The sequence below is a fragment of the Schistocerca serialis genome, chromosome 4 (genome assembly GCF_023864345.2).
Source record: "Schistocerca serialis cubense isolate TAMUIC-IGC-003099 chromosome 4, iqSchSeri2.2, whole genome shotgun sequence".
Classification (NCBI taxonomy): domain Eukaryota; kingdom Metazoa; phylum Arthropoda; class Insecta; order Orthoptera; family Acrididae; genus Schistocerca; species Schistocerca serialis.
In genome coordinates, this window is record NC_064641.1 from 604,188,674 (window position 1) to 604,207,311 (window position 18,638).

Consider the following 18,638-nt stretch of genomic DNA (forward strand, 5'->3'; position numbering starts at 1 on the left):
CGTCACTGCTACAGAGAATTTACACTTACTGAATTTTAAATTCTATAGTCTCGTAAAGATGCATTTAAAATGTTGACGACACACGGTATTCGTAACGGCTTGCATCTGTGTCACTTTACGCTGTCTGCGCTACCATTCACCAATAACAAACACTACAGAGGTTTTGTTTTACTCCTCTGGTAACTATAAAACCTTTCAGAAGTACAGGATTTTACATTTTCAAACAACGCTCGCTAATTTAATTTCTTAAGACAGGCATCTACTTTGTCCCTTTAAGTTGTCTATTTAAGTGCTTATCGCTGTGTGAACAGTGTTTTTACAATGTAGTAGTTGCCGTTATGGAATTCACTTTGGTAATAGACCACAATGATACTCATCTGTTGAACGTCATCTACTTCTCTCAGTATATCAAATAATTTTTTTTATCACCGTGGTTGAACTTCACAGTTGAATATCTCAAAACATGCAATTTTACATTGGTTCACTCTTGCATAGGACGTTCCTGTCATCGTCACTTTTATTTCACTCGCATTGTTTTATTTACGCAATTTACATTATTTTTGTGTTTATACGTTGTCCAAAAGTCAATATTTTTCACGAAAAAGGCATTTGTTCCGAAACTCAGGCATTTTAATCATTATTCTACATTTTATAATTGTCATGATTACTCTTTATCATCTTCTATTTTTTTTTTTTTACTTATTTTGACTGTAGATTTTTACTTGTCGTGTTTTAGTTCTCGGAACGCATTGCTGCTAACACACAATTTGTGGCTATACGTAGTGTTTTATGCTCTCTCGTGTTCGGATGGTTCAAAGACGACATACTAACAAACAACCGGAACTCACTAAAATATCACGACTGAATAATACAAACGGTGATAATTGGAATCATGTCTACTACTTCTGTGTGACTCGATCAGATACCGAATGACTGGAACACCGTAGGAAAAGAAAGAGCATTTGTCTCTCTGGTACAGTAAGTAACAGATGAATGAGAAGTGTAAACGAAGTAGTGCTGGCGACCTTTGTACAACGTGGTATAATTAAACTTTCGCTACTTGGGAGGGCACACATAAAAAATGAAAAAAAATGGACGTAGAACAATGAAACTTTGTAGAAACATTTAAAAGGACATGCAGAAGAGAAATAACGAATAAACCATTGAAAGAAACACGTTTTAACTGCCACATGAGAGGAAACATTTGTTAACTGCGTAGCAGGTTCACGTTCCAGGCTACAAATGGTGCTCACTGTGACGACAGTCTGCATCCACGACAGCGGGGAACCGCACTAGAGATTGCTCTACTGCTGCCCGAAGCAAAGATGGACCATGAAATGTTTAACTGTCGTGACATAATTCGTGCACTGCTTGAAGATCGCGCATTACGTCCAGCATTCTCAGCAGTGATGACAGTAACTTCAACAATTTGTGGCGCAATTGGCTGTCGGCCTCTCCCAGGGGCAATTCGCGAACCGCCAGTTAATTCCAATTTCCGAGTCATGTTCTTCAACTGCTGTGCGGAAAGAGATCCTCTCCATGTTCCTTTAAGGCGTCGATACTCCGGAAGAGCAGCAGTACTATTGCTGTTTTTTTTTTGTTTTTTTAACAAAAACAAAAAAAGAAACAGCTTTACGAGTAAAACCCTATTCTCCTTGGTCAGACCCATGTTGAGTGTCTGCACATGTAATCCTCACTGAATCTTCTGTTTCATTCCTACGTCGCCGTACCAGTACCGGCGCCTAACGGCAAGTCACGACACTAACACTACTAACAACGAAAATCCTGTAGTGTGAAGTCTGAACATCATTCCTAGTAAGTTGGGTACCCATATGGTGAATAGTTTTCTGTCTACACAAGCTCAGGTAGCGAAAATATAATTGTAACCACCTCTAGAATATAGATAAACACGGCCGCCCTAAAACATTCACCCTGCGCAAAACGTCAGCACATATGATTGAGCAGACGAGTCGGGCTTCTCTTCCTACGCTAATATTTGAAAAATTAATCCCAAGAGAGAAACAACCCACCATTTGCGTTTGAAATTACATCCCAGAGAGAGCAAAACCATAAATTCGAAGTGTCAGTAAGTCAGGAGTCACCGATTTAGAAGAAACCTACTGCCTTTTATCTGTCCGTATCGGTAGCACCAGGCATAAAAAATTATCCTGGAGCCGGAGCGGTACACTTGTAGTACAAATGTCATCGTTTGAAGTCAGTGAAGAAATCTGTTTGCTGAGGTGCTGATAACACTACCCAACAGCCATTCAGCATCTCGGACTTGATATAGGCATTAGTATGTAGTTTGTTGTGTAGAATCAGAATCTGGGTTTCAAAAAGTTGTAGAACGTAAGGTTTTTGGGTTTTAAAGGGATTTCGTTGTTTATTTTCAGTATTTCAGTATTTCACGGTTTTTTGTTTAGTTGTCTTTTCTTCATATTTGTGCTATTTTGGTACAGGGATCCTAGAGGATATCCGAATCTTCACTAGATGGGAAGTGTGTTAAATAAACGGCAAACAAAATACGAGCATCGGTGTCAAACGTTTCGTATACGAAAGCAGATCAAAGTTGGAAATAAGTTGTGCACTAATTTAGACCTTCTATTCGCGTCATATATAAGCTACATATAACACAGTTTTGAGTTCTGGAGTATTTCTAACTTCTTTTAATCCTTTTAACGTCCGCTGGAACTGTTTTTGACTCTGCTGTGTGTCTAGGAGATGTGACGTAATAGAGAAAAGCTGATTTTACCAGTCAATTCAGCACCACAAAATTAGGTAAGTTCAGTCACGTACAAACCATATGCAGAAAAAAGTTTAAAATTGTTGAGTGCTGAAATATTTTGAAAAGCGACCAGTGAGTAATATAAAAGTAAACGAAGTCATCTCGAGAGTATTCTAGAAGTCGAGTTATGAAACTGCGCCGGCCGCGGTAGCCGAGCGGTTCTAGGCGCTTCAGTCCAGAACCGCGCAACTGCTACGGTCGCAGGTTCGAATCCTGCCTCGGGCACGGATGTGTGTGATGTCCTTAGGTTAGTTAGATTTAAGTAGTTCTAAGTTTTAGGGGACTGATGACCCTCAGATGTTAAGTCCCATATTGCTCAGAGCCATTTTTTTATGCAACTGCAGTCTCGGGAAATGCAAATGTAAAATTAGACCGAAGCGATTAATTCTTAAGGCCATTCATTCCTTCAAATACAGCGCTCAGAGCTGGTGAACACTCGTATGTTAAGACATTGCTTACGACTTTAATATCAGTGCAGTACAGCATGTAAAGGTGGTAAACATATTGACACGTGTCGGTCTTCAAGATGACGACTATGGTTTTAAGTCATTAAAAAAAAAAGCCAACATGTAGCTAGGCGTCTCGCCCTTATCGCTCAAGTCATTTAAAGCGTAGACTGCAGACATGGTGCCGTCATTGGTCATGAGTATAGAGCAGTCAGTAGTGAAATAGTATATAAAAATGAGACCTAGAAGTAGGCTGCGTCTCGAAAATGTGTTACGTGGCATTTGTCAGTAGAAGAGAAAATGCAGACTAGTGTGCAAACTACTAGTTAACCAAGTCAAATTGTATCGCTTACGATCTCATCATTTCAAAGCCACCTTGTTCGGTGATGGTTCGCTGCGCGTTACTTACAATGTTAGCCTCGCCTTTCCAGCCGAGTTTTACAGTCTGACAGCTATGCGGCCTGGCAAGTGAATTTCTCGCTCAGCGCCTAACTGGAGGCCGTGTATCTTAACGAACAGTGAACTACTTGAATCTCAGATTCACGCTCTCTATTTGCACGTACCATTTTTTATGAGTTTACTACCAGTCATCTAGCATGCCACATACTTGAATTTACAATGATATTGCTCGTTGATTTCTTCTTGTTGGGCAGTAGAGGCTCCATAAGTTTCCATAAATTCATTGAAAGACAGAATCATTTAACTCAATCTGTTCAGTTGGAATAAACGCATTCATTCTCAAGTATTGATCAGATCAACATCTGGCCTTTGAAAAGTGCAACCCCAGCGTAAGAGTAACAACCAAAGTACTACCTACAATATTCAGTATAACAAACTGTATACAAAAGGTACTGGCGTTCCCCAAGTAAGTGTTACGCGCTCTCTGGTGTTCCTGATCTATATAGACGACATAAGAGACAAAATGTGCAGACCTCTAAGATTGTTTACAGATGATGCTGTCATTTATCGCTTGTAAAGTCATCATATGATCAAAACCAATTGCAAATTGATTTAGACAAGATGTCTGTATGGTGCGTAAAGTGGCAATTGACTCCAAAAAATAAAATTTGTGAAGTCACCAACAAGAGAACCAAAAGGAACCCGCTAAACTTCGCCTACGCGATAAATCATACAAATCTAAAAGCTGTAAATTCAAGTAAATACTTACGGACACCATTTACGAATAACTTAAATTGGAACGATCATATAGGTAATGTCGTGGGTAAAGCAAACCAAAGACGCTTAGAAAATGCAATAGGTCTATTAAAGAGATTGCCTGCACTACGCTTGTGCGCCCTCTTCTAAAGTACTGGTGTACGGTGTGGGATCCGCATCAGATGGGATTGACAGTGGACATCGAAAAAGTCCAAAGAAGGGCAGCTCGTTTTGTATTACCGCGGATTAGGGGACAGAGTGCCGCGAAAATGATACCCGAGTTGAGGTGGTAATCACTAAGGCAAAGGCGTTTTTCGTCGCGGCGGGATCTCCTCGTGAAATTTCAATCACAAACTTTCTCTTCAGAGTGTGAAAATATTTTGTGGGCGTGGGGAGAAATGATCATCACAACAAAACAAGAGAAATCAGAGCTCGCACTAAACGGTTTAAGTGCTCGTTTCTTCCGCGCTCCGTTCGAGAGTGGAACTGTAGAGAAATAGTTTGAAGGTGTTTCGTTGAACCCTCTTCAAGACACGTAACTGTGAATTGCTTAGTAATCTTGTAGATGTAGATGAACGTGATATTGTAAATACGGTGAGATACTATAATCTACCTACTATACAAGAAAAAATAACATCCCAGTTTAAATTCAAATATAACACTTTGATTTACAGATATCTAGAACACAGAACGTAAAACGAAGGTGTATGGTCATTTGTAAAGCATTGACTGTTAATAATGTGATCTCGTCCGTATTCCGTATGATATGTTTCGAAAACTTTTTACACGTTATTTGCAGTTACTTTTAGCTGTGTTTGTAATTACTAAAAAATTTCTACTTTTTATGTTCTCTATTGCGTCAACATTTACGCATGTTTGAACGTATGTTATTGTTGTTGCTGTTGTTGGTGGTGGTGGTATTGTAATGATCAGTACGGAGATTCGTTGGATACAGCTCTCCACACTAGTCTATTCTTTGCAACTCTCTCCAGTTCCACAAAATTACCGGAGCCTGTGTCCATTTGAAATGGGCCATTGTAACCAAGCCTTAGTCTCACTTTACAGTTCCAACTTAACGAAACTTCCGTCCATTACCAAATTGACTGTTGCTTGATGCCTCAGGAGGTGTCCTATCAATCGATCTCTTCTATTAGTCAAGGGTTCATAAATTTCTTTTACCTCAGTTAGAGTTAGAACCTTTTTTCTTTCTTTACCCGATCTATCCATCCGGTCTTCAGCATTTTTCTGTAGTACCATATTTCAAAAGCTTCTATTCTCTTTGTGTCTGAACTGTTTGTCGCCCGCGTTTTACACGCTTTCAAGGCTACACTCCAGACAGATACGCCCACGAAAGACATCATAAAATTTAAATTTCTACTCGATATTACCAACTCCTCTTTTTTTCAGAAACGTTTTTCTCCCTAATGGCAGTCTGCATTTTACATCCTCTCTTCTTCAACCATCAACAACTATATTGTAGCCCAAACAGCAGAACTCTTCTCCTACTTGAATGTCTTATTTTCTAATCTAATTCCCTCAGCAGTACCAGATCTAACTGGGCTACATTCCATTATCCTTGTTCTGCTTTTTTATGTTTATCTCATAATCTGTTTTCAACACACTACCCATTCCGTTCAGCTGCTCTTCTAAGTCATATGGTGTCTAACAGAATTGCAACATCATCAGCAAACCGCGAAGTTTTTATTTCTTCTCCTGGAACTTTAATTTCTTTTGCAAATTTTTGCTTCCTTTTCTTGGATTCTAAACTTAAATGTCGTTGTCATTTTAGTCATGCAGTTATTATGAAAATCTGTTCTTACCCACTGTGAGTAATTATGTACGTAGTTCACTGTATTTAGATTTCCCTGTGTCCAGTACTGTTCCATTGCTATTATAGCACTTATAGCCTTTACACACTGTATAATAGGTACATTTGTTAATGACCGGTAGACGAAACTGGTAATGTCGATTAAACTATTACACAGTTTCTAACTGGCATAGGTATAGATATTTCTGCTGGTGACTGACAACGGTGTACTGAACAATATTACATAATATTTACGTCATTTGTAGGCTAATAACTATAGCTATTACAAGCTGTATATATTTATGTTGGGTAGCACCTCCAAGTACATGCGAAAAGAGCAAACCATTAATGGTTATTTGCGCCTGAGCAGCGGTTCAGGTATTGGACGTGTGGGCACGTCGACACAAAATGTCTTTACTGACAAGCACAGACCATGTAGTGGTGCAGTTATGGCCAGATCAGTTTGGATTCCGTAGAAATATTGGAACACGTGAGGCAATACTGACCCTACGACTTATCTTAGAAAATAGATTAAGGAAAGGCAAACCTACGTTTCTAGCATTTGTAGACTTAAAGAAAGCTTTTGACAATGTTTACTGGAATACGCCCTTTCAAATTCTGAAGGTGACAGGGGTAAAATACAGGGAGCGAAAGGCTATTTACACTTTATACAGAAATCAGATGGCAGTTATAAGAGTCGAGGGACATGAAAGGGAAGCAGTGGTTGGGAAGGGAGTGAGACAGGGTTGTAGCCTGTCCCCGATGTTATTCAATCTGTATATTGAGCAAGCAGTAAAGGAAACAAAAGAAAAAATCGGAGTAGGTATTAAAATCCATGGAGAAGAAATAAAAACTTTGAGGTTCGCCGATGACATTGTAATTCTGTCAGAGACAGCAAAAGACTTGGAAGAGCAGTTGAACGGAATGGACAGTGTCTTGAAGGGAGGATATAAGATGAACACAAAAAAAAGGAAAACGAGGATAATGGAATGTAGTCGAATTAAGTCGGGTGATGCTGAGGGAATTAGATTAGGAAATGAGACACTTAAAGTAGTAAAGGAGTTTTGCTGTTTGGGGAGCAAAATAACTGATGATGGTCGAAGTAGAGAGGATATAAAATGTAGACTGTCAATGGCAAGGAAAGCGTTTCTGAAGAAGAGAAATTTGTTAACGTCGAGTATAGATTTAAGTGTCAGGAAGTCGTTTCTGAAAGTATATGTATGGAGGGTAGCCATGTATGGAAGTGAAACGTGGACGATAAATAGTTTAGACAAGAAGAGAATAGAAGCTTTCGAAATATGGTGCTACAGAAGAATGCTGAAGATTAGATGGGTAGATCACATAACTAATGAGGAGGTATTGAGCAGAATTGGGGAGAAGAGGAGCTTGTGGCACAACTTGACTAGAAGAAGGGATCGGTTGGTAGGACATGTTCTGAGGCATCAAGGGCTCACCAATTTAGTATTGGAGGGCAACGTGGAGGGTAAAAATCGTAGAGGGAGACCGAGAGATGAATACACTAAGCAGATTCAGAAGAATGTAGGTAGCGGTTGGTACTGGGAGATGAAGAAACTTGCACAGGATAGAGTAGCATGGAGAGCTGCATCAAACCAGTCTCAGGACTGAAGACCACATCAACAAGTCTGTGACGTGTTTGTAGCAAGACTGTAAGTACATATTAAGGTACCAACGCAAAAATAACTGCACTTACAGCCTTTACACACTGTATAATACGTACATTTGTTAATCACCAGTAGACGAAACTGGTAGTGTCGATTAAACCACATATTCCAGTTAAAAAGTCTGTGTCAAAATAATCTTTCCTTATGGATGTAAAAAATGGTTCAAATGGCTCTGAGGTCATCAGTCCCCTAGAACTTAGAACTACTTGAACCTAACTAACCTAAGGACATCACACACATCCATGCCCGAGGCAGGATTCGAACTGCGACCGTAACGGTCGCGCGGTTCCAGACTATAGCGCTTAGAACCGCTCAGCCACACCGGCCGGCCTTATGGATGTACATGTCTGTATATCAGAGCTGGGGGATGGCTGAATTGATTACGTACATAGATCAAGTAAATGAGATACAATGAAAACGTAGGGTACGACATGCAGGTAGTTCGTTTGAGACTGTCAGCGTTTGCTAGCCGACGTGAGACTACTTTGCAGCAGTGCGCTGCGCCGCCAGTGTTTGATCGTGGCGGTGTCGCTACCGCAGTCCACGAGTGGGCAGCGGAGCCGGCTGATGCCTGCTGGCTGGGAACAGCGCGGCACGCTCTCCTTTTTCCTCCTCTCCCCCTCCCCCTCTCCCTCTCCCCCCCCCCCCCCTCCTTCCTTTTCCTCCTGCCCTTCCTCCCAGCGGCCTCGGGGTTTTGTTTATTTTTTTCAGCCGCACGTTTTGGTGTGAAAAACCAAAGTGTGGAAGGAAGCGTCGAGCACACAATGAGGTCGGTGAGGCGTATCGCCTGTGAAGAGCAGACGAGTCCGTCGGTCTGTTGTCGGCGATGGGACATTGAGGGGGGGAAAGGGGGGGAGGGGGGTTGTTCTGCTGCACGCAGTGGCCGCCAGCTCACTGTTCTGACCGTCGCCGCCACTCAATTCCTCCGCGTCATGGCCGGAAAGCGCAAGTGCCGGCAACCCATTTCCATACATGGGCCCTTCGTGTTACATTGTATACCCTCTTCTCCAAAGATACACTTTCTCTTCTCGTGATTTTCGTTACATCACAAAAGCTCCAAACCTATCTTGGGTTTACAGAGATCCTCCACGTTTCTGAATGCCTTTCACTTTCTCCTACTCTCAAATAATTTCGACTCGTTCTCACACTCTATTTTTCATGGTACAATCTTCCATGACTATTAACTTTTCAACCGATTTTCACCTGATATACTGCTACTTGATTTCTTAATACATATTATCTACTTCATTGACACAAAAAATTTGTATTTTTCATTTTGAAGAAACCGGTGAAACGGTTTGTGAAATGATTTGTCTAAAAGTACGAAGTAAAACTGATTCGAAAAACATTTAACACATCTTTGAACGATGCTCAAAATCGTGTGCAGAAAATGTGGAGAAGTTTTAACTTCCAGTCTTAAAGAATACAAGAGGATATTTGTTTTTTGATATACTATTGCTGTATATGGTTTCAAGAATTAATAAACTGCGCATCAAATGTTTCTCTAATTTATTTCATTTCTTAGTTTTAGACAAATTATTTCAAAAAACGTTTGACGTTTTCTATTTTTTATGTTTAATTTTTGTTCTGAATTATCCTAATTACTTTCAATGAATTAAATCTTTCTTTTGCAAAACTAGACCTCATGCTCGTCAATTCGATACCCCATTTGTTCATTTAACACCTTTCATTTGGCTATGAAAATTCGGAGCAAAATCCATTGAGTGATTTTCCCTCACACCACTAATTAAACTGATTAATTATTTATTAATTTCACTGACTACTTACAAGCAAATAAACGTTTTTCTGCATAATAAGACCTCATGCCGGCCAATTTGATATCCCATTTGTCCTTTTGTTACTCTTCGTCTGGCTATAAGAATTCGGACAAAAATATCCCCCCTAATTACTAATAAAGTTTTTCTTAATTACTTTCTTTTATTTTAACCAATTAAATCTTTCTTTCAAAAACTAGACCTTATGCTGATCAATTTAATACCCCGTTGTCCCTTTCCCACTCTTAGCCTGGCTGTGAAAATTGGCACAAAAATTTACTGTGTAATTTCTAGGGAGTCTCTTTTTCGTTGGGCTGAAACATTTGACCAAAAAATTATCCCTTTAATCTGCGTACAAATTATTTATTATTTTACCTGTGGCGGGAACTAGCCCTGAACATAGATCGAATGATAAATAATTTATATGAAACTAAAAATTCGTTCGTTTAAAAAATACAGCATATGAAATTCGTGGAATCTGCGGAGCGCTATGCACCTGAAATGTTCGCTCTCGTCGGTTAGAAATGTGATGTGATCCTATATTTTCCCACGTGGTGAGTTTCTCACGAACATGATGACTGACAAATCACAGTCCTCTCAATGCCCACTATACAATATCTGACCTCCACCTTAACACTAATCCACGAATGGAAATAAGTAACTTAAATATGGGTAACAAATTACGTTTGCCATTGATCGTCGGAGGTAAAATTCTATGGATGGTTCAAATGGCTCTGAGCACTATGGGACTTAACTTCTGAGGTCATCAGTCCCCTAGAACTTAGAACTACTTAAACCTAACTAACCTAAGGACATCACAAAAATCCATGCCCGAGGCAGGATTCGAACCTGCGACCGTAGCGGTCGCGCGGTCCCAGACTGAAGCGCCTAGAACCACTCGGCCACACCGGCAGGCTTCTATGGATGAGTATGGGGCGTCGTATTATTCATCAGATAGTTCTTCAAACTCGACTTTCCGATCTGTGTGTTGCGACCTTCTTCAAGAATCTTTCGGTGCCCCCGGTGGATGAACACTACCGAAAGTGTCGTGTTTAATTACGACAGAATGTTTTGGCTACAATTCTTAAGACCGTCATTGATAGCCCATCGTCATTAGGTAGTTACTGATAGCTGGCAGCGAGAAAGACGATAATCTTAGGAAGCACATTATTTTCACCATGCCGTCGGGACGCCTTTCTAATAAATGTATATAATTATCGTCACACACTATTAAAAAGTGAAATTTTCAATAGTGAAGCACTAGTAAGTTGTGCCGAGGATATAAATTTGAGTATCATGTTAACCACAGTTAAATAATGACAACAAAGTCCAGAAAGCAGTTGTAATTCGTAAGAATGAGTGTAATTGCAATACAGCTGACTATAAGAGGCTTCCGCCTTCAAAACTTCCCGTTATCAAAGTAGTATCTAGTTTCCACAGCGAGGGAGGAACAAGCAACTATCAAATAATCACATCGGCCGTACCACAGTAATAATATTTGGCAGTTTTTTCACTATCTGATTTCAGTACCTACCCAACGGCGACGTCCTACTAATTACAGTCCGGGAAATGGTACAGAGCGACTCCACTTCTTCGAAAAGTACTGGAAAACGTGTTTTTCTAAGCGAACGCGACACTTTCGACAGTGTTCATCCACCTGCGTACAGCGGAATAACCCTGAAGAACATCCTAGAAGAGTAGTCAAAACACCACGTTTGTAAAAGAAGTTGAAGAGCAACGGAAGGGACAGTGTCGAAATATTGGAGCATTTTGCTAATACGTTACCGTTTTGCGGCGTAATATTATGTGACAGTCTATTCACGAATGCAATCATTTCCTCAAACTTTCGAAAGGAAGGGCCTCACATTCTGTGGTGTCACCGCCAGACACCACACTTGCTAGGTGGTAGCCTTTTAAATCGGCCGCGGTCCGGTAGTATACGTCGGACCCGCGTGTCGCCACTGTCAGTGATTGCAGACCGAGCGCCACCACACGGCAGGTCTAGAGAGACTTACTAGCACTCGGCCAAGTTGTACAGCCGACTTAGCCAGAGATGGATCACTGACAACTACGCTCTCATTTGCCGAGACGATAGTTAGCATAGCCTTCAGCTACGTCATTTGCTACGACCTAGCAAGGCGCCATAGCATTTGATATTATTTTATGAAGCATGTACAATCAAGAGCGATGTTCTACAATTATGGATTAAAGTTAAGTATTACATCAACTACGTGCTTTATATGCTACTATTAATTCCCTTAACTGTTCCAGACCTCACGCCAATCTGCGTGAGCTTAACGCGTGCCTTTCGGCTTCTTCTCATTGTGACTTGGCTGTCTTGCCAAGTCACAACACATTCAAATAGAACTTTACACTGCTCTGTGCACATCTCGTTATTTACCAGGTTTTTACCCACGTTTTTCCCGACGTAGGTATTGGTCACATGTACTGCACATAACTCCTCCCACCCACTCTCTTTTTTCATCTCCTCATCCCCCTTCCTTGATTCATCTCCTAGTCCAGTCTCTCTCAGTCCAAATCCTCCTCCTCCTCTCTGTCCAATACCTCATTCCCCTTTTCTCTGTATGTCTCCTACTTCCCCTCTCTCTGTCTATCACATCCTTCCCCAATCTATATCCATCTCTTCCTCCTCACTCTCTCATTACCCACCCCCTCTGCCTCCTCCTCCTCCTCCTCTGTCTACCCATCTCCTCCTCACTTCTTTCTGTCCATCCTTCCTCTTCCTTTTTCTCTTTGTCTTCCTTCTTCTCCTCATCTTCCTTCTCCTTCTCATGTTCTTCGCCTCCTCTTTCATCCATCCCCTGCTTCACCCTCTCTTTGCCAATTTTCTACTCTCTCACACTCTCTCCTGCCCTACTCCCCCCTCTCTGCCCTTGTTCTCCTCACATTTCTGTCTCTCCAGCTCCTTCTCACACCTCACTCTGTCTGTCCATCCCCTCCTACCCCTCTCTGTCTGTACATCCCCCCACCCTCCTCTCTGTCTGTAATCGTCCCCCCTCCCTCTGTCCATATCCTCCTCCTCCATCTGTTTCTTCAACTCTTACGCAACAATTTGAAATAAGTATGACACAAGTAGTGAGAACAGTAGAGGCTACAGCAAAAACAAAAGACTAAAACACATTTTATATTTGTTCACGACATATAGATCAACAATAAACAAAGACAACGTGATAGAAACACAAGTAATGAGAGAAAGGGAAAGAAACTGACGTAAATGGTAGAAAACGACAGCACTTGCTTTACTATTTGGCCATCGTTCTTCTTTCCATGTAAGTGAGAACATGTGATGCGATTATGATGAGATGAGAGATGCGTGCACACTAAAGAGCCGATGAAGTAGTCATAGCCATAGTCCAAAGTGGACAAGTAATTTGTCTTGTTGCAATCTTCCTAAATGGGAATATGAATCACTGGCATGGTCAAATAGACGTCTATGTAGATATTATGTACTCAAGCGCTCATGGTTCGCTCTAACTGTCGAGAGTTTTCACTAATCGTGCCGTGTTGGTTGCTACAGACACACACAGTTCACTTATTCCTTTATGGAGTTCGATATCAGTATCAACCACAACTGCAAATTAGTTGTAGCGCTTCTAGAAATAACATTAGGAAGATTAATAAAATGTCTTTTCCAAATTTTACAACTACCACAGCACAGAAAGAAGTGAAGTACCCAGCCAAAAATTTTAACTATTTGCCTGGTTATTTAAACGGTCTATCATCCAACTGGAATAATTTTGAAGATATGACGAACAATATTTTTCACTGCCCACTGCCCAGAGGTATGTTATATTTCTTTGTGGTAAGCTGTACTCAATTCATCACAATTACAGCATAAACAGCCTTAGGTACTACAACTGTGTAAACAGAACATATGAAAAACGTGTGTGACATATTGACGAATTCCATGCCGTAATGAACTATTATGTATGTGATTCACATAGAAATCAACACTAAAGGGAATCACACTTGTTTCCTTCCGGTCATGAATCCCTTTCCAAAGGAATACAGGCACATATAGAGGTAATAATACACCTGTAATACTTACATAGCCCTAGCATTTGCAGGACCCACTTCGTAGCTGGGGGAAAGTTTATCTACATTCTCCTGGATTTTCTTACCCGAGGGTAATGGAAAATCTTGCATGAGTGAGTACATCAAATGCAAAAACACGACCAATGAAAAACTTGGGCCGTATAATGCAGATTTTTTTTCATTACAATCAGTCTAGAGTCATCATCGGGCATCTCCACTGATAAAACGAACACTGTGCTTGGTCTTGCCCTTTCTTCAGACCTTTGGAGAGCCGTACAGTAAGTGCCTATGTTATCGATATCACTACGTTCAGTGAATTCAGTGAGAAAAGGTCCCTCCAAATAAAACCGAACGATATTTCTTTAACGAGATCCCACATGTAAAGGGGTCATAACAAAATGAAAACTGACTCATTCGTGATAACACTAAAGGAAAGTTAACATTATATTTAGCTGATAGGACAAAGGCAGTTGCTCAAGAAAAACTTATTATTTCTTTGGCCCATGCGATGATTTGTTCGTCAAGCAGCCCGTCCTACACATATTGCTTTCTACAAACACAACTTACATAATCATCATCTGCTACTCATAACTGGTTTACCGCTGAATATACTTCCGTCATAACTAAGCTACAAGAAATTTTATGCACTGCGTCAAATTTTTACTAGATTCGCTACTGTGCGTAAGTGATTCACTTCTATCTAACAGGTCCTCGTCTCCTTCTTATATTAGGCCTGATACTACTCAATCTCCACACATGCTTTCCTTCAAACGTTTTCAATACCCTAAGAGATTGCTACTTAATCAGACTGCCAATAGTTTATTCTTATCCATAAGGCTCCAAATAATCGTGACTCTGGTAATTCAAATAAATGTTTGTAGTAAAGCGACTTCATTGATTAAGTAACCTTATTTAAATCGTACGCTATACCATCTCAGTTTCTGTGCTACTGTCTTCAGCTGCTACATTTCTTTTGGCGTCAACGTGTGGCTTTCTAAATGGCTTCTTGACTCTGGGGTTAACTAAATGGAAGTTGCACTGCAAAAAAAGAACATTTTACTAAAAATAACTTATTGTTATTGGCAGAAGTGCCTTTATCACAGTAGCGGCGTAAACTAACTCCACAATTTCAGACAATGATATAATACTTTATTGTAACATCTCAACACTTAATTTAAGGACGTTACACAATATAAATACTACACGACAACTAACCAAAGATTATAATTCAGGTACAAACATGCTATAGTAAAACCACTCTCTATACTTAAAGATATAAACTTACAGAAGATGCTAGGGTGTTACATATTACTCTTCCACAGCTACGAATTTTTCATGAACGTTATAGATGCACTTCCGTTCACTACTTTCTCAATTTCGGTTTATCCATATCAAGAACCTATTTATATCGTAATATTCTTCGTGTATAATTTAACACCGATTCTGTCGACACCACGTTCAAGGAAGCATTTAAAAACAATCATGTTGAAATTTTAAGATATAAAGTACCTGCAGATGGATCCTCAGATTCTGAAATGGCGTGGTGCATGCTTTAAACAAACTTCTTTTGTGACTGGAGGCGATTTTATACAATTGTATAAACGGTAACTGACGATGACATTGATACTGGAGTTCTTCCGTGGACAATTACAAGATGACCCCATTTCTCGTTGTTGAATCAGATTCTCACACCACAGGCTACTGTTTCTCTTTCTCATTCTGGTTTGAATTTTTGTCGCGGTAACGTCTGACCTTAATTTATGCATTCCCGACGATTGTGAAACTGATACTTTTTAGGACACTCTGCTGGATATTTAGCCTTTAGAAGTCCTAGAGGTTTGATTGAAAGTTTGATTGATGTATAATATGCATCCGTAGTATACGGTCAGAATGACATTCTGAACAGTAATCATAACTGATTAACTGCCTTTCAATTTGAGTTCTGGAATTGCTCATTAGTTTTATGTGATGTTGAGACAAAATTTATTGTTTCAGATTTAGATGTTGATCTCAATAATAAAGATAGTAATGTGCTGGGGAAGGATGAGTAACCAGTTCTTCGTTTACAGCTTACAGACTGATACTGAAGTCTAGTAAAACGTAGTATGTTTAGTTTTTCATACATACTTATGATAACGTTTATATTCTCGTCTTAAAACGATGGCACGGCAAGAGAGATGGATTTTGGTGCTTCAGGGCAGATATGAAGCAGTCATAGAAAGCACATAGTCTGATGATTATAATACTTTCAGTCGGTAGCTCCTATGATATAATAAATCTGCTTTACTTTCTTCCCATGGTTTCATTTTTTGATAACTCAGTTAATGTATGAAAGATTGTTTTAGTCGAGAAGTTTGCTTTCCGAACCATATATAGTGTTAATACAAAAACCTCAAGTAAGCCATTTTTTAACAAATTGTGTGTTCTTATACTGAAATTACTGTGCGTCTACCCTCTAGTGAGATTTGTTCCTGAGAGCACGCACATGTATGAGGGGAACAACTACACATATTAAGAGGACACTAAACAGAAATCTATCTGTACGATGGGAACATGTTCTTGCCGACTGTTCCTACTGGTGGGTAACTTCACAGCACATATTTTTAGCTGGCTTCTGCAATGATTGACTCAAATCACCGAAAAAACCATCAGATAAAGACTTCTGTTTTCTCTGCTGCGAGCCCAAGATCTACTTCAATGCGTAGATTGTTATTGTAATGTACTCAAAGGAGTCCAAGTTAGGAAACACTGGATAAAAAAAAAAAAAACCAAGAAATCTTGAAATTTTAATCTTAGTGGCTCTCTTACGCGTCCTCAAATAGAGGCCTAAAGCTTTATTCCGTTATAGATTTTTCGCACCATTTTCAGTGTGATTTAGTAGACTGATTTAATTTTACTTTACACGGCAACAAATATACTACCTTATTTTCAAGTGTATTGGAGAAAGTGGAACATCACGAAGAATTTTTTTTAAATTTTACTTTCAGTTTTCGGACATGCGGTTTAAACTGACAAGTTAACCAGTTTTAAGTGGGAAACTGGGGAATTAAAATGTTTCAGGCGATAGAGCAGTGGAAGTCCTCTCTGAAAATAGGGAATCAAACGTAAGTGAAAATTCGATATTTCTCGCAAGCGAAACGATGACACATGTGGTCGTATGAGGAAGAAGGGAAGGCAAATTAATTTCAGATACCCCCTAGCTGTCCTTAATCATGTTATATAAGTTTTCGTCATGAATAACATACAGAGGGATAATGTTTACAGTCCGCTACTCACCTGCCTCGGATATTTTCATACTTCATTTATGTGTATAACACGCACCAAAGTACTTTTCTTGGACGTCTCTACTGTGCGATACTACATTTTCATGTTTACCACGCAGCTTTAATTGGTTATTTTTGGCAACGAAGGTTCCTCCCCGAAATTAGAAGTGACTAAACCAACCACAGAGCTTGGTTACCATATCGCTGTAATGAAGTGCATTGAATAGGCTTACAGGACGAATGTTGCCAACGATGAACGTAGAATCGGAAGAATGCTGTACTTCACTCAGTTACCGCAACCAACTTTTGGGGTTGGATGGGGACATAGTCACAACCGTGCCTAGAGAAGGTATTAATTAACTCATTTGAAACAATAAAATTTGTTAATTCTCCTGCTGAAACAGTATCTCATCCACATAAATTCAGCTCCTTATCATTTACCTCTATTTGTAGTCCGATTACAGAACGTACTGTAAATGCAAAAATAATGACCTACCTGCAACAAAAATTCTTCTCCATGTCAGCCGACACAGATTGGAGAAACATACCAAAATCGCCCGCTTCCCCGCACTATATCATAACCACCGTGGGTGGAAGGAAGCAGTGGACTTGAAAAAGCTCTAACTTCTGTATCACAACGACACTGCTGAAAAAAATAAAACATCTGTATGACATATCTATCCACATTTGTAAATGGAACTGAGTATATCTTGATACGTTGCAGACAGAACATAATCTAGGATCAAAAGATACACAAGTACTTCCAGTGGTTTTCACTCAAGTACACACACACGTTACTGTTCATTTAAACATTAACGCACTAATCACCAGTATTAGTTGTAGTCTCAGCGTTAACGAATATACCGCAGTTATTTTGGCTCGTGTGTTAACGGATGAACATGTAATAATATCAAATAGTATCTTACCAAACTAGCAGCTTGGCGAAGCCATTGATAACATTTGAAGTTGTACACATCACGAATGTATTAGTTGGCTAAGCGAATAATGAGGTGAAACTAATGGTAGGCTTCGGCTTATTGCTAAGGTAAAGCAAAACGGCGGTGCGTATGCAAAAGAGGTAATAAACCAAATATTTATTCTGTTTATAATACACTCCTGGAAATGGAAAAAAGAACACATTGACACCGGTGTGTCAGACCCACCATACTTGCTCCGGACACTGCGAGAGGGCTGTACAAGCAATGATCACACGCACGGCACAGCGGACACACCAGGAACCGCGGTGTTGGCCGTCGAATGGCGCTAGCTGCGCAGCATTTGTGCACCGCCGCCGTCAGTGTCAGCCAGTTTGCCGTGGCATACGGAGCTCCATCGCAGTCTTTAACACTGGTAGCATGCCGCGACAGCGTGGACGTGAACCGTATGTGCAGTTGACGGACTTTGAGCGAGGGCGTATAGTGGGCATGCGGGAGGCCGGGTGGACGTACCGCCGAATTGCTCAACACGTGGGGCGTGAGGTCTCCACAGTACATCGATGTTGTCGCCAGTGGTCGGCGGAAGGTGCACGTGCCCGTCGACCTGGGACCGGACCGCGGCGACGCACGGATGCACGCCAAGACCGTAGGATCCCACGCAGTGCCGTAGGGGACCGCACCGCCACTTCCCAGCAAATTAGGGACACTGTTGCTCCTGGGGTATCGGCGAGGAC